This window comes from Sapajus apella, unplaced genomic scaffold (genome assembly GCF_009761245.1).
Source record: "Sapajus apella isolate SASKATOON/1434 unplaced genomic scaffold, GSC_monkey_1.0 scaffold73, whole genome shotgun sequence".
NCBI lineage: Eukaryota > Metazoa > Chordata > Mammalia > Primates > Cebidae > Sapajus > Sapajus apella.
The window spans coordinates 7,907,031-7,919,564 of NW_022437013.1; the positions used below are offsets into that span (position 1 = coordinate 7,907,031).

Consider the following 12,534-nt stretch of genomic DNA (forward strand, 5'->3'; position numbering starts at 1 on the left):
AAATCCTCAATAAAATACTGGCAAACCAAATACAACAACAGATCAAAAAGATTTTCCATCATGATCAAGTAGGCTTCATCCCTGGGGTGCAAGGCTGGGTCAACATACACAAATCTATAAACGTAGTCCATCACATAAACAGAACCAAATACAAAAACCACATGATCATCTAAATAGATGGAGTGAAGGCCTCCAACAAAATTCAACAGCGCTTTATGCTAAAAACTCTCAATAAACTAGGTTTCATGGAATATATCTCAAAATAGTAAAAGCTATTTATGACAAACCCACAGCCAATATCATATTGAACGGGCAAAAACTGGAAGCATTCCCTTTGAAACCTGGCACTAGACAAGGATGCCCCTTTTCACCATTCCTATTCAATATAGTATTGGAAGTTCTAGCCAGGGCAATCAGGCAAGAAAAAGAAATAAAGCATATTCAATTAGGAAAACAGGGCGTCAAATTGTCTCTATTTACAGACTACATGATTGTTTATTTAGAAGACCCCATCATCTCAGCCCAAAATCTCTTTAAGCTGACAAGCAACTTCAGCAAAATCTCAGGATACAAAATCAATGTGCAGAAATCACAAGCATTCCTGTACACCAACAACAGACAAACAGAGAGCCAAATCATGAGCCAACTCCCATTCACAATTGCTACGCAGAGTATAAAATACCTAGGAATACAACTAACAAAGGATGTGAAGGACCTCTTCAAGGAAAACTACAAACCACTGCTCAAGGAAATAACAGAGGACACAAACAGATGGAAAAACATTCCATGTTCATGGTTGGGAAGAATCAATATCGTGAAAATGGCCATACTGCCCAAAGTAATTTATAGATTGAATGCTATCCCCATCAAGCTACCATTGACCTTCTTCACAGAACTGGAAAAAACCACTTTAAACTTCATATGGAACCAAAAGGGAGTCCGTATAGCCAAGACAATCCTAAGCAAAAAGAACAAAGCTGAAGGCATCACACTTCCTGACTTCAAATTATACTACAAGGCTACAGTAATAAAAACAGCATGGTCCTGGTACCAAAACAGAGATATAGACCAATGGAGCAGAACAGAGGCCTGAGAAGTAATGCCACACATCTACAACCATCTGATCTTTGACAAACCTCACAAAAACAAGCAATGGGGAAAGATTCCCTGTTTAATAAATGGTGTTGGGAAAACTGCCTAGCCATGTTCAGAAAGCTGAAACTGTACCTCTTCCTTACACCTTACACTAAAATTAACTCCAGATGGATTAAAGATTTAAACATAAGACCCAATACCATAAAAACCATAGAAGAAAACTTAGGCAATACCATTCAGGACATAGGCATAGGCAAGGACTTCATGACTAAAACATTAAAAGCAACGGCAACAAAAGCCAAAATAGACAAATGGGATCTAATTAAACTTGAGTTTCTGCACAGTAAAAGAAACAATCATTGGAGTGAACCAGCAACTAAGAGAATGGGAAAAAAATTTTGCAATCTACCCACCTGACAAAGCACTAACATCCAGAATCTACAAAGAACTAAAGCAGATTTACAAGAAAAGAAAACCCATTCAAAAGTGGGAGAAGGATATGAACAGACACTTTTCAAAAGAAGACATTTATGAGGCCAATAAACATATGAAAAAATGCTCATCATCACTGGTCATTAGAGAAATGCAAATCAAAACCGCGTTGAGATACCATTTCACACCAGTTAGATTGGTGATAATTAAAAAATCTGGAGACAGCAGATGCTGGAGAGGATGTGGAGAAATAGGAACAATTTTACACTGTTGGTGGGAGTGTAAATTAGTTCAACCATTGTGGAAGACATTTGTGGCAATTCCTCAAGGATCTAGAAACAGAAATTCTGTTTGACCCAGCAATCCCATTACTGGGTATATACCCAAAGGATTATAAATCATTCTATTATAAAGACACATGCACATGTATATTCACTGTGGTACTGTTTACAATAGCAAAGACCTGGAACCAGCTCAAATGCCCATTGATGTTAGACTGGATAAAGAAAATGTGGCACATATACACCATGGAATACTATGCAGCCATAAAAAAGGATGAGGTCATGTCCTTTGTAGGGACATCATTCTCAGCAAACTGACATAAGAGCAGAAAACCAAATACTGCATGTTCTCACTCATACGCAGGTGTTGAACAATGAGAACACATGGGCACAGGGAGGGAAACATCACACACTGGGGTCTGTTGGGGATAGGGGACTAGGGGAGGGACAGTGGGGGATAGGGGAGGTTGGGGAGGGATAACATTGGGAGAAATGCCTTAGGTATTGGGGGAATGGAGGCAGCAAACCATTGTGTCATGTGTGTACCTATGCAAAAATTCTGCAAGATCTGCACATGTACCCCAGAACTTAAAGTACAGTAAAAAAAAAATCCAGGAACTTTCCAGAATGCTCAGTGAGAGTTGGAGGAGCGGTCACTACCCGAGCTTTGCACAGCTCTGTACTCCTTCCCACTCTCTTGTTCACCGGCCTCAGCCCCCTCACTGGCAGAAGATGGTGAAAGAAACCACTTACTATGATGTTTTGGGGGTCAAACCCAATGCTATTCAGGAAGAATTGAAAAAGGCTTATAGGAAACTGGCCTTAAAGTACTATCCTGATAAGAATCCAACTAAAGGAGAGAAGTTTAAATGGATTTCTCAAGCTTATGAAGTTCTCTCTGATGCAAAGAAAGAATTATATGACAATGGAAGAGAACAGGCAATTAAAGAGGGTAGAGCAGGTAGCAGTTTTGGCTTCCCCATGGATATCTTTGATATGCTTTTTGGAGGAGGAGGAAGGATACAGAGAGAAAGGAAAGGTAAAAATGTTGTACGTCAGCTCTCAGTAACCCTAGAAGACTTATTTAATAGTGTAACAAGAAAACTGGCTCTGCAAAAGAATGTGATTTGTGACAAATGTGAAAGTAGAGGAGGTAAGAAAGGAGGAGTAGATTGCTGTCCCAATTGCCGAGGTACTGGAATGCAAATAAGAATTCATCAGATAGGACCTGGAATGGTTCAGCAAATTCAGTCTGTGTGCGTGGAGTGCCAGGGCCATGGGGAGCGAATCAGCCCTAAAGACAGATGTAAAAGCTGCAATGGAAGGAAGATAGTTTGAGAGAAGACGATTCTAGAAGTTCATACTGACAAAGGCATGAAAGATGGCCAGAAGACAATATTCCATGGTAAAGAAGACCAAGAACCAGGACTGAAGCCAGGAGATAGTATATTATCTTAGATCAGAAAGACCATGCTGGTTTTACTCGATGAGGAGAAGATCTTTCATGTGTATGGACATACAGCTGGTTGAAGTATTGTGTGGCTTCCAGAAGCCAATATATGCTCTTGACAACTGGACCATTGTCATCACCTCTCATCCAGGTCAGATTGTCAAGCATGGAGATATCAAGTGGGTACTAAATGAAGGCATGCCACTTTATCATAGACCATATGAAAAGCATTGCCTAATCATCAAATTTAAGATAAACTTTCCTGAGAATGGCATTCTCTCTCCTTATAAACTGTCTTTGCTGGAAAAATTCTTACCCGAGAGGAAGGAAGTGGAAGAGACTGATAAGACAGATAAAGTAAAACTGGTGGACTTTGCTCCAAATCAGGAAAGATGGCGCCATTACAATAGAAAAGCATATGAGGATGATGAACATCATCCCGGAGGCGGTTTTCAGTGTCAGACCTCTTAACGGGCCAGTGAATAACATTCACTGCTGGCATTTTATGTACAGTAGTGAATGAGTGAAGGACTGTAATCACAATATGCTCACTACTTGCTCTTGTTTTTGTTTTAATATTCAACTATAGTACTGTTTTAAAAAGTTAAATGAAGAATAAACACAAGTATAAAAGCTCTGACTTTGCCCTGTATGTATGATGACTTCTGTGTGCAAGATGAAGTTTAATACCTGTAAAAACTACTTTACAAAGACATTTTCCTAGCATTTCTTGCCAAACCCTATAATTGACTTCAGCTATATAAGTGGACAAGCTTAGACTGAAATGCTAGATATATGTATTGGCTTCAGTGTATGACCCTTCATTGTTAGGCCATGAAAGTAAAACTCTGTATTTAACTGGCAGTGAGGAAAAAAATGTGTAGAGAATTGTTGGTCTGTATAGTTCTTTGTATTAAGTGGGATTCATTGTAATGTCTCTGCATTTATTCTATTGCCTCAACTGTTACTTGAATATGATGTAATATAAAATTTATCCAGTGGTATCAGTGATAAAAATGATACCTTTCTGTAGGAGGGATTTACTATAATAATGCTGCTTCCTGAAGGCTTGCATTTCCAGAATTATGTTTCCTTCTGCTGTGCCATCCATCCATATATATATATATATATATATATATATATCTTGACCAGTCCTTGTTATTTGCCCCCCTCCTTGTATGTGGGCCACGAAAAGCCCAAGTAGTGACTTCAGAGCTGGATGACATAGAAATTAAAGAGAAAAGAACTTTACGTGGAGAAGTAATTTGCATGCATAATATAGGAAGGTGTTCTTTAGGTATGTTACAGGATTACTTTAAACCACCTGACCTACGCTCCAAAGTAACTAATGTTGGTAGTATAGCAAATTATAATGAATACATTTAATTGTATGTTTAAAAGTCTTATCATATGTTCACATGCTTAAATCTGGATATTAGAATTTAAACAATTCTTAAAATGTATTGTCTCCTTAATACACTAATTACAAAGCAAAAAAAAAAAAAATCCAACAAACAAGATAATTACATGTTCAATTGACTCCCATTGGTTGGAATAAGTGATGTAGAGTGAAAGTAAAGGCCTTTTTGCACATTTTTTTGAGCTTCATGTATATGTGGATGACCAACTAAAAGACTGGTTTAATCACCCTCTTTTTCCCTTCCTGGAGTAACACAAGTGTTTAAAGTACACTGAAATACTGAACTCCTCGAGGGCAGGGATTAGCACTTGGTTCAGTACTTGGAACATGGTAGGCACTCAGTAAGTACTTGTTGAATTGTTTTAAAGCTACTAAAAGCATAATCCAAGTAAAAATTGAGACGAGAGTCAAACCAAAGGAACAAGTGAGCAGAATAAGAGGAAAGGAGAAAAAAAATGTAAATGTGAAGGATAATAATTCTATGACTGCACCTGGGACAAAGATAAGATACAATAGGAGGGGAAAATTTAAAAAGGAAGCAAATTAGAGGGGTTAAGGTTATCATTAGAAAAGAAAAGTAGAACTGAGCAAGGTTTGGCTGCCAGCTTTTCTGCCTGATTCCTGCCAACAGGGTGTGCAGCTTCGTTGATGAGGACCTTTTCTTGGCCTTGTACAACAATAGAGCAAGCACAGAAGAAAACTCATAGTTTCAGCATTCAGAGGTTGCAGCCAAGTAGTGGGGACGGTGGCCAACCTTGATCAATGCAGAACTGATTTACAATTTAATGCTTTTGTGTTTCAAAGTAAGATACTCAAAGAGGACAACTGGGGGGCAGACTTCAGATTCCTACTGCCAACACTGAAAATGAATAGGAGAAGCCCATGTCACTGAAAGCAAGATATATAGTACTGGGACAGGATGACCTGGGAGAGTGTGACAAAGAAGAGATAGTGAGGAAAAGAAAGGGCAAGGACCTGAAAGTGGAGGCTGGGAAAGTGATATACAGAGAAATACCAAAAGAGGGCTAGGCCTATAAAATTGAAATCGATGGATGAGGGGATGAGGACATTAAAAAAACCTTTAAGAGGCTTCAGGGAATGTAAGAATGAGGGCAAAGTAGAGATGTTATGTGGAACACCTTACATAACGAGCAGCTTGTGAAAGTTAATGCATAACATGATAGAAAGAAGGGTACGCACAGGGTCGAGGGGCCATGGTGCCCAGCACTTTGTGTCAAATATAAAGAGTAGAGTGCTGTGGCTACAGAGCTAATGGGATCTTGTAAAGACAAAAGAGGATTTTATGGGCTTTTCTTTATATACAGAGAGGATACTGGGGTAATTGGGTTGACCAAGCATTGGTGTCAACAGAGTGGCATTAACATCTCAGTCCTGTCACTTAAAAGGTAACTTCTTTGGCCAAGCTCCTTTGATTTCTGAGCCTCATTTTTCTTATCTGTAAAATGGGGACAATAAAACCCAATCATAGTGTTGTCATCAGCAGAAGCAGTGCATGGACAGTGACTTGCACATAGGAGACACTCAATACTACTACCACTAGTACTATTCCTTTTTCTGTCATTATGCAATCATCCTTTTAAAAAATAAGGTAAACAGACAAAATACACTGTTGGAAATTATCCTACCTGTAATAAAAACTTCCCTTTTTTCAATGTAAGGAAAGAGGGTGGACCAATACGGAAAGGACAAACGCATGATCTTAGACATAAAGGCTCATCCAAATAGGAGAATGCTGATGTACACAGACACATCAAAGTCGGTGCAGGAACAAGCATATATTAAATATGGTGTAGGAGATGATAGATGGGGAAAGAATCAGCATTACATTTTAGTGTGTTTAAAAGTGATACTGATCATTTGTGGAAAGGTGTTTTGCAACAGGAAGTAAACTGTAAATGGGAACAATATCTTAAATCTTTTATAATTAAAAACTCCACGAGATGGCCTTCCCTGGAGTTCTTTCAGAATTAGCCTCACATCTATTTGGAATAGAGACAGGGGTACACTCCTACAGGAAGAGGGAAAGAGACTGAGTCATCTTATCCTTTACAGAGTTTCCTCCTTTTGCTTCCCTTCTCTTCCAACCCAGCTTTCACCTTTATTTAACTGTCCAAGAGCCTCAGAGCTAAGCTTGTCCACACATTGATAAAATGCTTGCCTGGTAGAGCCTGGGTGGTTTCTTTTCTTTTCTTGGCCATGTGTCTTATTTTAGTAACAAGCAACAAGCAATACAGAGAATACTCAGACTGAGGGGGAAGAGGACAAGACAGACAATCCTCACAGCTTTGGTGAAAGCGTGTTCTTGGGGGTGGGGGAAGGAGCACCGCCCACAGAGCAGTGCCTTTCACCAGAGGTTCTGAAAAGGAAAAGGAACCCCAGGAGGGGGCAGAGACTGGAATTAGCCACACAGGCAACCAAATCAGAAAGTTGTCAGTAAGAAGAGAAAAGCTTAGGGCGCCCAAAGGGGAGTTAAAGATGAAAGCGGCCTGGTATGGTGGCTCACGCCTGTAATCCCAACACTTCAGGAGGCCAAGGCAGGTGGATCACCTGAGGTCAGGAGTTCAAGACCAGCCTGGCCAATGTGGTGAAACTCTGTCTCTACTAAAAACACAAAAATTAGCCAGGCATGGTGGTGTGTGCCTGTAATCTCAGCTACTCAGGAATCTGAGGCGGGAAAATTGTTTGAACCTGGGAGAAGGAGGTTACAGTGAGCCAAGATTGCACCATTGCATTCCAGCCTTGGCAAAAAGAGCAAAACATGGTCTAAAAATAAATAAGTATAAAGATGAAAGCTTAGGTGTGCAAAGGGCTATCCACCTACTGATGCACTGCAGGGATCAGGCTGGTGACTTGGCTTGGGGTCAGGGTCAGGAGCCCAGAGATGCCCTAGCTCCATAATTTTCAGAATCCAGTGCAAATTATTATGATGTTATAAATGTAAATTATTATAAATAAACATATAATATTATTATTGTGTGATTAATAACATAATTATTACTATTGCTATTTGTTTAAAAATTATTCAGAATTTCAAAATAGCAGAGCATTAGACCAAGTGGGCCTTTCTGAGCATGGGGCCCCCAGTTGCACAGGGCCTCATGCTCATGAAGCTGGCACTGCCTAGGGACATTTTTATGTGGATCACCAAATGTAGGCTCAGTTTTTTATTTAACAAATCAAGATGATAGGGCTAGAATAATTGTTGTGTTATTTTATTCTAAGTTTAGTTTTGTAAATTTTAAAACTTCTTATGATTTTATATTATACTTAATATATAATGGTAATGCAATATTATTCTAACGACAAATAAAATTTTTTTTTTGTTTTTGCAAATTTGTGTGAATGCCAAGCACCTATCCTTTAAATAGGATCTACTTCCTATTTTCTTTAGTTTCTCTGGCCCCGTGTGATTTTGACTGAGGCTCTGTAAAATGGATAAAAAAGACAAGGAAAGCTATTTCCAGTGCTCTCCTTCTCCCTGCCTCATGCTGCTCTATGTGTCCTCATTCTGGGCTCTTCTCCCAGCTCTCCTCCCTCCCAAATCTTTCCCTGAGCTCTTTAATGTTCTTTCCGCTTATTTGTCACCCCTTGTGGCAGCTATAAAACCAAATCCTTTACTTTGAGAATTGGTAATTAAAGGGAAAGAATTAAGCATTTATTCTGCCTTTTCAGTAGGAACTACATTTCAATATAATCAAATAGCCATAGTTTTACTTTTTGTTTATTTAACACTTACATAGCACTTACCAGGCAGTGTGCTTTATTCTGATTGCTTTACTAGCATTACTTAATTTAATTATCATAACACAACATTTTATAGATAAGAAAATTGAGGCATGGAGAAGTTAAGTGACAGTCACAGAGCTAGCAAGAGGTTGGACCAGAATTTGAATCCAGACCCTCTGGCTCCAATGTCCATGCTCTTACCCACTGCACTGGGCTGCCCTGGTTGAACAAGGTAAATTCTACTTTCCTGAACAACACTGGCTCAGAAATAGAGATAGCATGATAGAATTTATAAACCATTTTTTTCTCTTTTTTTTTTTAGAGAAAAAAAGAAAGAAAGAGAGAAAGAAAGAAAAGAATGAAAGAGAGAAAGAAAGAGGAAGAGAAAGAGGGAGAGAGAACAGAAGTCTTGCTTTATTGCCCAGGCTAGAATGCAGGCTAAAAATGGGTATTGAAAACCTCTTTTATGCCAATAATTGTGCTTAACAATGGAGACAGGAAGGAATAAGGGAGGAAAATAACAAACAAGCAGCGAACCAATATTTCATTTAAACCTGTGAAATGCTATGCAATTACTGAGGAGTGATTTACTTCCAATTATGTAGTCATTTTTAGAGTAGGTGTGATGTGGTACTGATAAGAATGTATGTTTTGTGGATTTGGGGTGGAGAGTTCTATAAATGTTTATTTAGTTCACTTATTCCAGGTCTGAGTTCAAGTCCTGAATATCCTTGTTAATTTTCTGTCTTGTTGATCTGTCTAATATTGACAATGTGATGTTAAAGTCTCCCACTATTATTGTGTGGGAGTCTAAGTCTCTTTGTAAGTCATTAAGAACTTGCCTTATGTATCTGGGTGCTCCTGTATTGGGTGCGTATATATTTAGAATAGTCAGTTCTTCTTGTTGCATTGATCCTTTTACCATTATGCAATGACCTTCGCTGCCTCTTTTGATCTTTGTTGCTTTAAAGTCTATTTTATCAGACACTAGGATTGCAACTACTGCTTTTTTTTTTTACTCTCCATTTGGTTTGTAAATCTTCCTCCATTCCCTTGTTTTGAGTCTTTGTGTATCCTTGCATGTGAGATGGGTCTGGATGCAGCATACCGATAGGTTTTGGCTTTTTGTCCAATTTGCCTGTCTGTGTCTTTTGATTGGGGCATTAGTCGATTTAAATTTAGGATTAATAATAATATATGTGAGTTTAATACTGCCATTTGATGCTAGCTGGCTGTTTTGCCCATTAGTTGATGTAGATTCTTCATTGATGCTGTTTACCTTTTGGTATATTTTTGGAATGGCTGATACTGGTTGTTCCTTTCTATGTGTAGTGCTTCTTTCAGAAGCTCTTGTAAAGCAGGCCTGGTGGTGATGAAATCTCTGAGTACTTGCTTGTTCACAAAATATTTTATTTTTCCTTCACTTATGAAGCTTAGTTTGGCTGGATATGAAATTCTGGGTTGAAAGTTCTTTTCTTTAAGGATGTTGAATATTGGCCCCCACTCTTCTGGCTTGTAGGGTTTCTGCTGAGAGATCTGCTGTGAGTCTGATAGGCTTCCCTTTGTGGGTAACTTGACCTTACTCTCTGGCTGTCCTTAGCATTTTTTCCTTCATTTCAACCCTGGTGAATCTGACAATTATGTGCCTTGGGGTTGCTCTTCTTGAGGAATATCTCTGTGGTGTTCTCTGTATTACCTGGAGTTGAATATTGTCCTGCCTTGTTAGGTTGGGAAAGTTTTCCTGAATAATATCCTGAGAATATTTTTCAACTTGGATTCATTCTCTTCGTCACATTCAGGTACACCTATCAAACGTAGATTAGGTCTTTTCACATAGTCCCATATTTCTTGGAGACTTTGCTCATTCCTTTTTACCTTTTTTTCTCTAATCTTCTCCTCTCGTTTTATTTCACTGAGTTGGTCTTCGACCTCTGATATCCTTTTTTGTGCTTGATCAATTTGACTGTTAAAACTTGTGCATACTTCACGAAGTTCTCGTATTGTGTTTTTCAGCTCCATTAATTCACTCGTATTCCTCTCTAAATTGTCTATTCTCATTAGCCTTTTGTCCAACCTTTTTTCAAGGTTCTTAGTTTCTTTGCATTGGGTTAGAACATGTTCTTTTAGCTCACAGAAGTTTCTTATTATCCACCTTCTGAAGCCTGATTCTGACAATTCATCACACTCATTCTCCATCAGGCCTTGTTCTCTTGCTGATGAGGAGCTGCGATCCCCTGAGGAGGAGAGGCATTCTGGTTTCAGGTGTTTTCAGCCTTTTTGAGCTGCTTTCTTCCCATCTTTGTGGATTTATCCACCTGTTGTCTTTGTAATTGCTGACTTTCAGATTGTGTCTCTGAGTGGACGTCCAACTTGTTGGTGGTGATGTTATTTCTGTTTCTTTGTTTTCCTTCAGCGGACACCCCTGCCCCACAGAGCTGGACCTTCCCGGGTTCAGCTGCGTTTGCTGTGAAACTCTCAACCATCAGCATTTCCAATTGCTGTTTTTTTGTGGGGGTGGGACCAGCCGAGCCCGATCACCTGGCTCCCTGCCTTAGAGCCCCCTTTTTTTCTTTTCCTAATTGAACGGCCGATTCTCTCCCAGGTACCCCAGTCGCCAGCCAAAAAGGCACCGGGATCTATGCAATTTCCTGTGTGGTGACCACACCAGCAGCAGCGCTGATATTCGTGGTGCTTTTCTGCCCGGGAATCTCCCGGTCTGGCTCCCGGCTTCAGTCCCCCTTTCAATCGGCTGAATGGGCGTCTCTGCCTTCCTGGAGCTCCAAATGCCAACTAAAAGGGCACCCAGTCCCACATACTCTGCACTGAGAACTGCCACGCCGGGGTGTCGGCAAAACAGCCGCGCTGGCCCAAAGAGTCGTGCTGGTGACCCGTGGGGCTCCTCTGCTGGGAATCTCGTGGACCGTAGGCAACAAAAATTCATCCAGAAGTCTGGTGTCCACTCACTCCCTGCACCTTCACTGGGAGCTGCAACCCTGAGCTGCTGATAGTCAGCCATCTTGGATCTCTCTATAAACCATTTTTAAGCCTGTCATGAATTCATTGATTCAGACAAGAATCATCAAGTGGAATTAAAACAATTACATGAATAGCTGATGGGAACCTGGACATTTGTATGGTGCCAAAGTAACAGCACACAGACTATTTTCTTGTCATCAAAAAGAAAGCAGCTGTACAATGATTCTGGCTGCCATCATGCTGATCTAGTGGTCAACCATAGCATCACTAACAGTGGGGCAACCAGATACTATGTGTCTTCTGAAATTCTGTTGTATGTGATGTGATGCCATGTGTATGTATTCTAGCTGAAGATGTTTAATTTGAATGTATCAAGCCTTTTCGTCTAATGTGTAGTTTCTGGGAAATACAGGAGATTGAGAAATAAGCTAAATAACACCACAAATAGGCACTTAGACAAATACAAAAGGTGGGATATTTTTTAGAACCACTGGCCTGGCCCGATTTCTTCAATGAGTCAATATAACATGAAATAGAAAAAGAATGTTCTCTAGTTCAAGAGATTGAAGGGACATAACAAGATGACTTCTTTTTTTGAAATTGAATCCTCATGTGGAAAAACCAGCTGTAAGGAACATTTCTGGGATAATTGGGGAGATTTGAATATGGTTTGAGCATTGTCAAATGTTAAGGAATTAATTTTTAAATGCCCGTTCCAAAGTAAATTAGTTCCTTTCTCTCTCTCTCTCTCTCTCTCTCTTTGAAACAGGGTCTCACTTTGTTACCCAGGCTGGAGTGCAGTGGTGCAATCTTGGCTTACTGCATCCTCGACATCCCAGTTTCAAGCAATCCTCCTGCCTCAGCCCCCCAGGTAATTGGGACTACAGGTGTGCACCAGCACACCCAGATAATTTTTGTATTATTTGTAGAGATGGGGTTTTACCATGTGGGCCAAGCTGGTCTTGAACTCTTGAGCTCAAGTGGCCTGCCCACCTCGGCCTCCCAAAGTGCTGGGATTACCACCCCCAGCCGCTTTCACTCTCTTTACAGATTGGTTCCTCCACTTTGCCCTGAGTGAATCTTGACTCCTTCCATGCCCATTTCTTCCTATAGCAGATACTGTTGGTGCTCTA

At 39.9% G+C, this 12,534-nt stretch overlaps 1 pseudogene; it reads left to right on the forward strand.

Annotated features, from left to right (window-relative positions):
* Positions 1–2,540: 2,540 nt before the first annotated feature.
* LOC116531947 lies at positions 2,541–3,729 on the forward strand (annotated as a pseudogene).
* Positions 3,730–12,534: the final 8,805 nt, after the last annotated feature.